The sequence below is a fragment of the Semicossyphus pulcher genome, unplaced genomic scaffold (genome assembly GCF_022749685.1).
Source record: "Semicossyphus pulcher isolate SPU_LCO1_2020_fin unplaced genomic scaffold, fSemPul1.0.p SCAF_15, whole genome shotgun sequence".
In the NCBI taxonomy this organism is placed as follows: Eukaryota; Metazoa; Chordata; class Actinopteri; order Labriformes; family Labridae; genus Semicossyphus; species Semicossyphus pulcher.
Genome location: NW_027211659.1, coordinates 13,601,917 through 13,616,596, shown reverse-complemented (window position 1 = coordinate 13,616,596; position 14,680 = coordinate 13,601,917). Strand labels below are relative to the sequence as shown.

The 14,680-nt window shown below is 41.2% G+C and overlaps 1 protein-coding gene across 2 annotated transcripts in view; it reads right to left on the bottom strand.

The window, feature by feature from the left end:
* csrnp3 (cysteine-serine-rich nuclear protein 3) overlaps window positions 1-14,680 on the bottom strand; it is a 26,240-nt gene extending 11,560 nt beyond the window's left edge. Inside the window, exons 1-2 of one of the 2 annotated variants that reach the window (XM_069662831.1) lie at window positions 14,495-14,680; window positions 13,631-13,671 (exon numbers count right to left, since the gene is read on the bottom strand). The gene's annotated coding sequence lies outside the window, so the exon portion shown is untranslated. Of the gene's footprint in view, window positions 1-257; window positions 286-13,630; window positions 13,672-14,494 lie in introns of those variants that run through there. The other variant, XM_069662832.1, reaches the window with a different exon arrangement.

The window sequence follows — 14,680 nt, the reverse complement described above, 5'->3', positions numbered from 1 at the left end:
CAACAGCGCTCGCAGCGCTGTAGCAACACAATTATTTTTCACCTCGTCATTCACGAGGTTTCCCACAATCACGGTAAAGCGATGTGACAACACGAGGCTCCAAACACTCATGCCAAGTGATGCCAACAAGCCTGTGGCATCTGGAGGGAGTCATGACACATCAGTCCTGCAATGTCCACATTACACTTCCCTCTGTGTGTCTATGTGTGTGTGTGTGTGTGTGTGTGTGTGTGCCGGCCCTCACAGGAACAACTGACCTGTATCCACTGGCAGCCTGTGACTCCTTTCACCTCTTCTCACAGCAGCACAGCCACACAATAAGAGAATGTGGCTATTCAAAAAAAAAGGTGAAACATGATGAATGAAGAGGTTCCAGGTTGGTTTCGGTCCACTGACTTGCAGCGACCCCTGAGCTTCATGAGAGGAAAAAAAAGGTGCAGGAGTGTGAGAGAGGCTTGTAATTTTCCAGCTCTGGCTGCACATATGCTTTTATTGTTGCGAGTCGGCAGTCTTTCTCACTTAAACCCCCCTGTCTGTCACTCTGTTCCTCTCTCTCTCTCTCTCTCTTTGGCCACACAAAGGCTCATTAGCTGCAGCCGGCTGAAAGGCAGGAGCCTGACTGGAGCAGAGAGTGGAGCAGAGCAGAGGCAGCCTGTGAGATCACATGGGTGGGATGTCTGAGAGAGAGAGAGTGAGAGAGAGAGAGAGAGAGAGAGAGAGAGAGAGAGAGAGTCAGGCGTGCCTCTGCTTCTGCTGTCTGCAGATATTTTTACCAACATGAGCAGGGGAAGGGAAGGGGGGGCAAAGAGAGGGGAGGAGGAGGAGGAGCAGGCAGAGGTATGTATGGGGGTCGAGGAAAGAGGGAGGGAAGACAGAATGTTGGAGAATTAGATGAAGGGGGGGCAGACAGGAGATGCAGGGCAATGGGAAATTGGGGAGGGGGGTATAAGGGATTCAGAGGGGATAGTTAAGGGGAGGGGGAGAATGAGGAAGAGGTGGAGTGAGAGAGAGAGTAGGGAGGGGGAAAGAAGAGAGAATGGGGCAAAGACAAGGTAAAGGGGAAAGAAATGATGCCAAGAACAACACAATAAAAGAGACTACAAAATAAAAGCTCAAAGGACCTCGAAAGACAAAAAAAGCAACGGAACATTGTTTATATAAAAATGTTGGCACACCTTGCAACTGTAGCCTTTAACAAAAATAATCGGATAAGAAGTCAGAGCAGATAAAAAAATAAGCATATACCTCATTATGAGGAATAAACACTACAAAAAAAGGCTTAAAGGAATTCTAATGATTAAAAAAAACTACAGAACATTAAACATTGGTTGTATAAAAATGTTGGAAAACTTGTAGCTGTAGCCTTTTACAGAAAATGTGTACAAGAAGTCAGAACATTTAAGGAAAAAATCTGCATTTACTCCCTCATCCAGAAGATTTTAGACTACAAAATAAAAGCTCACCAAAATTCTATAGACAAAAAAATCTACAGAACATCACACATTGTTTGAAAGTGTTGTCAAAACGGCTAATATAAGCTTTCACAAAATTAGCATAAGGAATCAGAGCAGCCTAGGAAATGTAATCTTAAACTACCTCATCCACTGGAATTAAAACTACAAAATAAAACTGTAAAACTAGCAGTAGTAGCTTATCACAGAAAAATAAGCATGAGAAATCATAACAGAAGAAGAAATGTCAGCATACAGTGTACTACGTCATCCACCAGAGTTAGGACTACAAAATAAAAGCTCAAAGACAAAAAAATATACACTGAATATCAGACATCGTTTGTATAATATGCTGGCAAAACTGGTAATAGTAGCTTTTTATAGAAAACTAGCATTAGAAATCAGAGCGACCAGGAAATATAAGCGTAATACCTCATCCACCACAACAAAGACCACAAAATAAAAGCTCAAAGAATTCTAAAAACAAGAAAACTGCAGAACATTATACATAGTTTATATAAAAATGTTGTCAAAATTGGCGATAGTAGATTTTTTTTTACAGTAAATTAGCATAACAAATCAGACCAGACGAGTAAATATCAATATATATCATACTGCCTCAACCGCTAGAATTAAGACTACAAAATAAAAGCGTAAAGGAAATCTACAGACAAGTAAACTGCAGAACATCAAACATAGTTTATATAAAAATGTTGCTACAATTGTTAGCTATTTTATTACAGTAAATTAGCACAGCAAATCAGATGAAGAAATGTCCACATTTACGACCACATCCACAGGAAATAAGATTTGTCAGCACTGTACTGAATGCATGAGTGGATGTGCTCCCCAACACTTCCTTTGCCAGGAAGTTCTGCAGCAGAGTGAGAGTCGGGCCATAATTGTGCAGTCAGAGAGCCATTATATCATTCTTACACTCGATTGGACCGTATGTGCACATAAAAGGTCCTTCCTGCTACAGGATAACTTTAAGCCTCAAAGGCTTTTATACAGTCTGAAAGCCTCATGAGCAGGCTTTACAAACAAACGACTATTTAGAAGCACAAACACAGCATACAGTGGACCAGGACAGTTCACAACAAAACTCACACATGCATTTTTTATGGCTCTGAAGTTTTGTGATTTCAATTGACGAGGTCCGGTAAAGTCAATATTTATAGTCTTGTAACCCTACAACGTTCTGCATCCTCTAAAACGACCTCACTGAACTCTCCTCGACAGCGCCGCACTCCTCCTCCAGCCTCGTTGTCTCTCTGCACATATCCTTTCTTCCTTGCAGCAACATGTTCATTAAGTCTTTCATACTTAAAGATTTTTTTTCAAGCAACCTGAGCTGCATTTCTGCACAACATGCTTCACGGATAAATATAGTAGCTTTAGTTTAAGTGGTGGTAGGCTAGTAGTAGTGGGAATAGTATATTATTTAGGGGATTATTTTCTGTCCTGGAGTGACTTTTGCCATTGAAAAGGCTCCTCTTAAATATGCACTCTGAGCACATGAAGCCAGTAGAAGCGTACTGACTGTTCTCTGACAGACTGTGCTGAGCACTCAAAGATTACAGTCGGCTATTATGGATGAATCATAAGAACTAAAGAACAAGCAATGTGAATAACAATGCACATGCAGCAGGGACGAGATGTAGGAACCCTAAAAATGAAGGCTGGGCAAGCTACTGTTTTGTACAGAGGCTGAAACATGGAACAATTTGCCATCAGACATTACACATTTAATTTAAAGTTAAACCAGTTTTCAAGAAGAGTTCAGAGAAATACCAAATGGCAAGTCGATATCTGACTACATGAATTTGATTTTTGCTTTGTTGTTATTGTATTACACATGATGTTTTGTTCCCTTTTGCCTTGGGTTTATAATTACACAATTATTTTCCATTATGATGTAATGTTTGCTTGTGTAGCTCACAGGAAGAGTTATTTCTCCCTTGATATTAGTCGATTAATCAGTTAGTCGGTTGAAAAACATTCAACTGACGATTGATTTTCATCACAGCTACCATCTAAAGCAAATCTACCGTCTCTAGCGAAACTTTTTCTCGAGGGGGTACCAACACACATCACATAAACTCAGTACAGCAACTTACTAACAAACAAATGGATCACCAACTACTTTACTGTAGCAGCACCATTAGGTATAAATATCAGGTATGGACCACCACAGTTTCAGCGATAACAAGTGCATTCTGTTTCAAAGAAAGAAGTTGTCTTTGGTGTTACCATTTATATACAAGTGTCTAGGATAAACTATGGTTCCCAAATTGCACCGTTTTAAATACTTCCAACCCAGCAGGTTTAATAATTGTGACCAAACAATATTAACCTATGCGTGTGTTGTTAAATAAGCTTTCCAAGAATCCTGGAATAATCTACAATCACATTCCCCACTTCTTAAGCTATTAGAAACCAACAAAAAAATAAGCTGATTGAACTCTGTCCTTTTTTTACAAAGTCAAAATCTGTTGTGTGTTTTTAATTATAAATTACTTTGATCATAAAACTTTAAAGAAAAGGTTAAAATTCCACTGAGAAAATAACTACAAGGAAACTGTTAAATGAAATTACAAAAGCATATCAAACAGTATATTTTTTTAACCTTGTTATTAATCACTTCTTCCACAAACTTGGATTGTATGAGTAGACCACCTGATCCACATTCCTTTAATGCTTCACCCTGAGCATCACATCACATACATGCTACCCTATTACATAAAAATGCAAAACCTAAGCTGGAGACATGGCATTTGTTACACCGTTGCTCCAGTGATGCTGACCTATATTTGCTCTGACTTTCAAGGGGCTTTAGATTTCTGTGAAGGAAATGAAAGAAAGCAGGCGAAAATAAACAAAGAGGAGATTTAGAATTAATCATTTGTGTACTCGTACTGTAATTGAGGTCATATGCAAAAGACCTGCCCGACTCCCACGGTAACAGATGAAAGGTGAGTTCTAAAATGTGTTTTTTATCGGCATCTTCAAACAGAGTCCTGTTGTTTTTAACTTGTTTAAGCAAAATGAGGAGGGCTGTTAGCTGTCACAGCAAATACAGATGTTCTGATACCACTTTATCTTCCTGATACAGATTATGATAGCTAGGTTTGAATATCGGCCTATACCCAGTACCCCTCCTATATAATTGCAAGACAAATATTGGTGGAAAAACACTGATTGCTGAAACTTTGCTAGCTTTGACTATACTGATACTGCATTTTAGACAGTATTAGAGGCCGATACCGATGTCAATGCTGATGTCTATACTGATACCGATGTCAATGCCGATGCCAATACATATACTGATACAGATGTCAATGCCAATGTCGATACTGATAACAATGCCAATGGTGATAGTGACACTGATAACGATGCCAATGTCACTGCTGATACTAATACTGATATCACAGCCGATGCCAACCGATACTGATACCAATCTTGATGCAGATACTAATACTGATACCAGTGTCAATGCCAATGCCAATACTGATATCTATGTCAATGCCAATGCAGACACTGACCTATGTCGATATCAATACCAATGCCTATACTGACACTGATAACAATGTCAGTGGTGAATACCAAAACTGAAACCGATGTCAATGCCAATGCTGATACTAATACCAATGTCACTGCCGATACCGATGTCAATGTCAAGATTGATACAAATATGATCCAGATCTCGATCTCGATGTCGATACAGATACCGATACCAATACCAAGACTGGTATTAGTATCAGATGGACAACAAAATGTGATTTTCTTTCATATGCAAGTTATAGGTAAACATGCTTTTTTTCTGTTTTAAAGCTCATAAACAAAGTTGAAGGAGGATCATTTAAAGTGCCATACATTCTTCACTCAAAAACCTGCAACATTTCCAGGGTCCTTGGCACAACATAAGCGATAGAGTACCTCCAGAGGGTGTAAATGTAAAAGGTTTCAAAGCAATAATTACATAAACCCCTCGGTGAGCTCACAAACATTTGTGTGAAGTGCATGGCTTCATGACAACATATCAGAGCGTCATTGGTTATGACTCAGAACCTCTGATGGCAGAAGCTGAAGTGAATCAAGTCTGAATGAATCACTGCACCCACCCTGCCCATCACCTTCATCACGGCCATTATCAACCTCAACTCCCAACACAGCAATCTCACAGTATGTTCAAATATCATATCAAACAGATGACACGTTCTTCAACCAACAAGGGTTCAAGCTTAAGGCCGAGGTTCTCCATCAGTTGCAAATTACAGCTTTACTATGGAGCTGCAGCATTACGGTCATATTGCCATCTGCCTCCATTCAAAAGGATCTGCAGTGTACCCAGTGGGTCTTTCCAAAGGCCTAATGATTCTTGTTTCGGCCAAAAACAGAAATTAGATAGAAGTTCTTCGGGACTGTGCCACATCCCCACATGAACCACAGAAATATTTGCATATTTCGACAGGTTTTTCTCCCCTTAGAGCAAATACTGATGCAGAGACCATCATCATAGCAGCTTTACAAGCAGGCTTTTGCCAAAGCCACACCAGAGGAGTCAACTGAAAACATGCACTCCACCGGAATCATTGGACTCGCATTTAGTGACATTTCGAACACTGTATTGACATTCGGTGGTGCAGCTTTGAAACACAATCAAATTATTCACTGGCAGGGAATCAGACTGGATGGTTGAGTTTCAAAGTTTTCATGCTGCCTGTGCAGCTATCTTGGTAGCCCGTGGATGTATTGAGAAAAACTGGGTAAAGCATTCCAAAACATCACCTCATTCATTTTGACACAAGCTGCTACCATCGGAGAATACAGCAAGAGGTTTTTCAGGCTTAAGTGGGTTTCCACATTTTGGGCCCTAATCTTTTTTTCAGCTAATCCTTTTTAGTGACTGAGTGTGGGTAAAAATATTTTTGGGCCAGTTACAATACCAAGTGTAACTAACCACTAAGCCAAAACTACCTCAAAGCCCTGTGCAGTTACTAGGCTCTTGACTCAGGCAGGCCAAGTGTGTACTACCTGGCTAGAAAGAAACAACTGAGAGTGAACAAGTGAATAGTGGAAAGTTTTAAGCATTAAGAAAGCTTAAGGCCAGTTCGCTGACTTTCAACCTCAGTCCTATCATGCTATCACAGGGAGATAATGCCGTTATGGTAGGAAAAAAATCTAACATCACTCTGTGCCTTTGTAGGACGCTATCCGCTTCTCCAATGGGTCCTGGAAAGGGATTGCAAAACTACTCTCCCTCATTCTAGGACGCCCGCCTCCAATGTCATGTCTCGTTCAAAATCGTCAGGTTTGAAATGTAGACTGCAGACTAGAGGATTTTTTAGACGATCCATGGGCATATTCTTGTCATATTTCAGATTCTGTACCGCTCTGAGCCATTGCCTTCAGCAAAAACGGTAGTATTTCACTCCAGCATCTCTCGCTGTGCCGTTCCTTTCAGAGCGAGGGGCGCAATGCACGCTGGGTATTTTAGGAATGTAGAATGGGCGAAACCACAAACTGTACGGCTTTCTCCACAGCTATGGCGCCAATTTCAAATATTAATGCTTCTATCGATTACAGAGAACACCAGCTTTGACTGACAGGCGCTTTCTCCAGGGGCGAGCTGCTCCTTTAAGACTCGGCACAAGAGTTGATGAAGATCAAAAAGGCCAGTGAACACACTGCAGGACTTAGTGAGCAACCTTTGTAGTTCTGCGTCTTTGGGTTGTGTAATATGCTAACACATTAGCAACACCAAATCACTTATAGTAGCCCATGCTTTCTTTTGACGTTGCTGAGATTTTCTAATTGTAGCTTTATTGTTTCTAATAGCAACAATACCCGTCCACACTGTTACCACCCCTGCACTACATAGACGCCCATCTGCATTGGCGTGGAATCTTGCGGGTATACATGTAAGTCTATAATTAGTACAGTTACATACAGTATATGTACACTAATTATTTGTATCATAACTAAAGTAGACACAGCTCCTCCAGGAGGATCATCAGAAAATTATACTTGAACGACTGCCAATATAAGAGTGGGGAATAGGGGTTGGCTTGGTTTGTATTAATATAGATTACATATTTGTGCTGTGTGTGCGTCTGCCAAACGCCTATGCCATTCAATATGGCCGGTCGCATCACAGACGAGTTGTGTTTCCACAGTGATGGCACACACATTCATACAGCCCAGATGGCTCTGCAGATTTTTTTTTCATCAGTCTTTTCATTGTTTTAATTTGAGAGACATTTTTTTTTTCATTGCAGTGAACCCCGTCTGAGTGACTGAGGCTGCGATTCCAACCACTGGAACAAACTGATGGGATCACAGAGCAGAGAGAGAAACCCCCGAAACCACGGAAGATCCTGGGCCGTGCAGCCGTCGTCTGAGGCTGTGTTCAAACTCATCCATCACTGGTGTCACACTCCTGCCATACACTGCAACCTTGAACGCGAGGGAGAAAGCTAGGCAGAGAGGAGAGAGAGATAAATAGATAGACAGACAGAGAGAGAGCGAGAGAGAGAGAGAGAGAGAGAGAGGGGCTAGGTCTCAGCTGGACTCCCCTGAGGAGAGGCTGTGGCCTGGATGATTATACAGCTACAGATGATGTCAGTGGAGGATCCCTGCCTCTGACAGAACACACACACACACACACACACAGGCCACATGTAGGACGTGTTTTCTGATTGGTCAGGGGGCATTTTGCCTTAATCTGTGTGAGCTACCGTCATGTTCAGGAAGGACACAATAAACAGTCATTTGCAAAATTTCCCTGGAGTGCACACAGGGGCCACACACCACACAGAAATGGATGCAATACATGGAAGAAATAGTGCAGAAAGCTCCTGAGATTTTCTAAAATCAATGTGCAAATGCTGCTTTTAAGCTAGCATGTTGCATATTAAAATCTGTGTGCCCAATCCCTTGCTAAATTTGCACCTAGCCTGCAAAAGCACCTGCAATTTGATCAGTGAAAGCAACAAGCTCGGGCTGCTTTTCTATAGTAGTGTTATCAAGATCAGATGGATCATTTCTGCAAATAAATATCATTAATTGTCAAATACAGTCATTATTATGTACTCAGCCAGCTTTGACAGAAATCTGCACGCACAATAATAAAAAAAAACATCCAACAATCAAACACAAAGGAATCCATTTAAGGAGATGTAGCGACATCCACAGATTTATGCAAATGAGCCTTCACATGCGCTCTGTACATTTGTTAACTTGCACTTGCCTGAGGCTGCAGACAGATCTGCTCCACACACACATGAAAGACGAAGGGGGGAGAGAGAAGGAGAGAGAAGGGGAGGGAGGGAGGAGAAAATGTTCAGCCCACTGCTCAGCACTCAGCACACGGAGGAGAAGCTGCAGCCTGGTGATGCCGGCTGCAGCCTCCCTCCCGCAGCTACAGTGTACAGCCGGGGTGCTGGGAAGCATTGATCTGCTCTTCCTCCTCACAGAACAATAGAGGAAGCACGGTTTCTTATTAACCACATGGGTCCAAAGCAAAAGGATGACCCTTGCAACAATGCTCCACATGTAGCTGCACCCGTTTGATTTTAACATCCTTTAAAAGCAGGAAGAATTGGAAATAATAACACAGAATGACTCCTTGCATGATTCTGTTTTTCTTTTGACTCTGTCCAACCAAAAACCACCAGTAGTGTTCTAATGACACAGCGCTACATGCTAAAAAGTGTAATCTTTGCCAAGACATTTCATCCAGCGTCTCAGCCGCCTTTGTTGTTACAAGCAGAGATCAAAATACAGCGCAGAGCAGACAAGTACGAGCCAGCGAGCTCCACATCCAGACTAATGTTTTGATTTGCTGTAATTCAAGTCACACAGAGCGCGAGGCATAATCAGGTGCTCTCACCCTCGTGTCAATCACAATGCTCGCCTAAATTATTCATGCCGCTATATTTTATTTATGACTATATTTTCCCATGCCACCTGAAAGTTCGCAGAAGCCGGTTTGCTGGCAGAAACAAGAGCTGCCGAAGCGTTTCACAGAGAGACAGAGCCGCTTTCATCTCTCGCACAGGCTGGGAAAGCTGTGGGATGTGGGGTTCAGATTGTGCAGACAAGCCTTATCATTTATATATAGTGCCAGAATCATGTGGAGATCTTGAATTAGGTTTAATATGCAAAAACATTTGCAGTGTTATCTGAGGAAATTCAGGAAGTAGGCCAGCTCTGCATGTGATACAAGTATATAGTGAATTAGAGGGATATAAAAAGACTTCCCACAGAAAATCAACGTTGGTGATGTTCTCCAGCACGCACACCTGATTTAAAGGATCGTATCCTGCGTGTTGTTGGTTAGAATCTTAAATTCTGTCTGTGGTTTTTTCCCCCCATTTTTATGGTAAAAGTCTGGTTTAACAGACCGTTATTTAAGAAATGTAAAGTTGTGGTATACATGAGTCTGTGAGATGATTAACTGAGATTGTGGATGATATGATCTTAATTTTCACCTATCCTTCGCACAATGTCGATGGGGGGCACATTTTTGCCTTGCGTTTTTATAAAATATGCACTATAAAACAAGAAGATACTGTGGTTAGCAATGGTTAGCGCTATCGCCTCACAGCTAAGAAGGTTCCTGGTTCGAATCCCGGTTTGGAAGCAGGTGACCTTTCTGTGTGGAGTTTACATGTTCTCCCTGTGCGCACGTGGGTTCCCTCCTGGTTCCCCGGCTTCCTCCCACAGTCCAAAGACATGCTCGTTAGGTTCATTGGTGAATCTAAATTGCCCGTAGGTGTGGGTGTGAGCGTGAAAAGGATGTGTGTCTCAGCCCTGTGATTGACTGGCGGCCAGTCCAGGGTGTACCCAGCCTCTCGCCCCAATGACAGCACCCCTGTGACCCGGTACAGGATAGGCGGTATAGATGATGGATGATTGTGCTGTAATAAAAAAAGATCAAAACATCTGCACACTATATTACTACATTTGCTAAACTAAGATTAGCTGTAGCCCCTGGAAGGCCCTTGAAAACTGGTCTAAAACCTTTTCAACATTAAAAAAGTATTTAGATTTAAAGTTAATAAAGAAACTTCTTAAGCTCCACCACTGAAACTGTTTGAATCTATCTCTAGTCTAAATGGATATAAATGGCAAAATCTGCAATAATTTTCTCCAAAAATCTTCTGTAGCTCTTCTGTAACATTGAAACTGTCTGTATAAAGTATATATAATAGTGACATACCATGCACTGACAATAAAACCTATGTCAGAAAAAGATGTCGTTTTTCTAACACTTAATAAACGACCCTAAAGAGGTGTCATGGCAACATCTCGAGAGAGCACAATCCTGAAGCGTGAGCGAGCTCAGCCAGGACGGAGCCAAAGACACAAAAAGAGTCACATCAAAGCTTCTAAATTGGAGCCATGAACCCTGCAGAGACACACAGAGCTGCTCTCTGATCTAAAAGGCTCATATTAGTTCACACTACGAGCTTCACGACGTCACTGATCCTGTGATTTTCATTTGGCAGAAAGAATGCGTACAGTAAAACCAATGAAAATTACACGGAATAGTGCACATTTACTCCGATTTAACGGAGTAAACAGTGACCTTGCCTAGAGAGGAGCGTTAACATTGTTACAGCAAAAACACAACAGTCGAGCACATCCAAAGTCTGCTTTGTTTGCAAAGCATGATAAGACGAGGTGTATGACAGAGAACTGTTACGAGAACACAACGTAGCTGCCTTTACTAGCCTGTTAGCTTGCTCGTCTTATCAAACCTAACAGGACAAAATCCCTTGAAAGACTTAATGTCTCATTTAAAGCTCCTGTGAGGAGTTTTTCGCTGGTTACGAAACAGACTGAAATTAATTTTGATGTCTCTATATGACCTACAAAAGCAAACCAGACCATCAGCGACAAGATTGATTATTTCTATATAGTTATTTTTAATGCCTGAAGCTGCTGGCGGGGGGTAGGTGTCAGACAAAGCGATTAACTGCACGCTGCCTTTGTTTACATTTTCCAGGGCAGAAAACTTTTAAGTGATACATATGACTGTTAAAGAAAGCAGGATGAGATTATTTGTTAAAAAACACCACTTAAGCATGTACAGGACAAAATCAACAAAGAGATAAGAGGTACGGCTTTGTCCACAGGGGGCGCCAAAATCAACACAAACGGAAAGTTCCTCACAGGAGCTTTTAAGGTCAGAAAATAACACTTAACATGAGCGGAAAAGCTGCAAATTTGAGGAAAACATTTTATATATTCTCTTTTTTCCACGGTGACTGGTGGAAGAATAGAAGTAACAAATAGTAACAATTATGTAAAGGAATATGAGATTTATGAGTAACGCTACGTTTGTGAGTACTTGTTTTTGTAGTTGAATTCTTATGGTTTATCATTTTAAACCGTTGACATATTTTTGTGGACTGTTGTTGAGGGAGGGCTTTCTCTGACATTCTGTACACTTTATTTATTTAATAATTAATTTAACTATTGATTGACTGATTGATTGATTGATTAACACAAATCCCCATTAGAAAATATTATATAAAAAATCTTTCGTCCCAGTTGCCATAAAATATCTTTCTCAATAAGGACACTTTAAAGTCAGTCTGCTACCTCACACTGCACATAGAACTTTATTATACTATTATTGAACAGCCCTTTAATATTCACCATTACGAACCTGGTGCCCTCCTTTAATGTTGCTCTGTTGTATCTGTTTTATTATATATATGTTGTGTTTCAAGCGTGTTTTATAGGGTATATTGGCACACACAAGTTAAAGACAAATTACTGCCTTTTGCATAGTATTTTCTATCCTATTGTATTATTACCGCAGTAAGTACAATTCTAAGGAGTTTGTTTTTTGTTAAGCAAAAAAAAGGGAACTGTATTTAAAAGAGACACTCAGTAATGTTTGTTAGGAACATTTGACTTATCCTACAGAAGCGTGAGATGTCAAACAACGTGTATAACATGGGAAACTCCATTACGCTTGTTATAGAACAATAACATTTACAACTCTGGCAGATGAGTCCTCGCGTAATGTAAATTGAAATGCAGCAAGTCCTCCCAACATCACTTTACAATCTGAACTTTGACCTCGCTCTGTAAATCTGTCTAGACCTGCGGGTCAGGCTTAAAGCCATGAATCCTTGTTGCTTCCACATAAAAGGAAGCCAAATTGATTGAGTGAGCTTGTGAACCTTTAGTGTGCATTCAATTCAGCCTCGGCCGCCTCCTGCGAAGAGACTCTGCTCAGCGCTGTTAGACCACAACACCTTTCCTGTGAATCTTTAATGGAGCACATTCACTGTTATCAGGCTTTAGCCATCTGTGCTACAGTATGTAACAGCAGCACGGCTGAATCACTTATTCAAATAAGCCGGCTTAATGATGCCGCTTTTTCCACAAGTAAATACATCTACTTAATGTTTCAATGTCCTTTAACTCGGTGCCACATGTACTAATTAAATTCTGCTCCTCTGAGGACACGCTGCTGATAGACTGAGGAAGCAGATGGATCGAGGAGGAAAAAAAACAGTCTCAAGAAGACAGCCCCCCCCCCCCCCCCACTCCCCAAACACACACAGGCACACACACTTTCAGATCTCAATCACAAAGATGGGAACGGTTGAGTGCATGTTTGGTTGCATGCTTTTGCACAGTTATGGACTGTTGATGCTGCATTTTCTTTCTAACAAGAGAGGAACAATGAAGAAATCAGGAGATGAGTATGATGCAGTTATATTAATCCTATAATATATATAAACAAAGAGACAGTTAATGCATCTTTTGATTAAATTAATGCATTAAAACTGAGAAAAACTCATCAGTCGGTCTTGGAAACGTCCCACTTTTGTAGCACTGATGCTTCATTTACAGAAGAAAATAAATATCAAACATGTAAGTCACCAAAGTCTGAAAAAATAGGTCCTCTTTTCATCATTTTCATATCAGAGGCATCTCTCTAATATAATCCAGTGAGAATAGCGCAGCTGTGTGTATTGACTAAACACTGTTGTCTGCATCAGCATCACATCATATCTCGTTATCAGAAGGTCTTTTGTGGCAGCGTAGCAACAGTTGTGCGAGATTCTATCTTGCAGGCATGAATTCAATATGTTAATGTGATGTGGAGACTGATATTTCAGACAGAGAGGATGGAGATGTGATCTTACCTTTCGTGAAATATATTAGACTGCAGGAACCCTCCTCGGCTCTGTAAAGAAAAGACAAGATAGAACTTGTTTTCACCCCGCAGCCAGTGTGAGAGTTACTGTTTGCATAATATTATAGTTTTAAGTGTGACTTTTGAGGCATCATATGTTGTTATCAACAGGACACACAGGTTTGTCCTGCAATTCCAGCACTGTTGTATGCATGATTGACAGAGCTTTATCTAAATCTCTTTGTGAGCCACTCTTTCCTTTTATAGCTTGGGGGCTGGTGGTGGAGGTGGAGGTGGAGGGGGATCCCCGAGGGGAGACAGGAGGGGGAACAGACTCTCTGCCTCCTCTGCCCATTCTGCAGGAGGCTCTGCTCTGCGGGGGGAACCAGACTCTCTGCTCCATGTGGTCTGTTTGCTCTCAGCCAGTTGGCCTTATACCAGTCAGCTGGCTTAAAATGCAGTTAGTAGCCTGCATGACATGTGCGACCCGGAAAATAATACACAAAGGGATAGGAGCTCTAACATGCACCACTGTGTCTGTGTCATACCTGGGCTACACATGGATAGTGATCCTTTTGTGTCAATCAAATGTCAAATGGAACAAAGAAAACGTGGAGTTTCAGAATAAGTTAGGTATTTGAAGACTACAGTAAGTAGAGTGGCTGCTAAGGTGTAATGCAAACAAGAGTTTGACAAAAGGACCCTTTAGGGGCAGCTCACAACATTTTGAGTATGACACAACAGCTGGCACACATAAAAAAAGGGGAAAAGACTGCATGCAACAGAGAAAAGACGTATTATGGCTTGTATTTGTTTATCATTAATGTACATGTGTTAAAATACAGGCCTTTCACCTAAGATGTCCCATACTTACCATTCATTGCGTTACAATCATGCAGCCAGTCAATGACGCCCCTCTCTGAATGGACTTCACAGTTTTCCCCCTAAATCATGTCACGCGTTTCCTCCGCGGAAATCCTCCACCGCTCTCAGATCAGTAAAAAAATGTAATTAAAAGGATTCCCGAGTACAGTAGTGTACCACTAACCGGCACAACTGT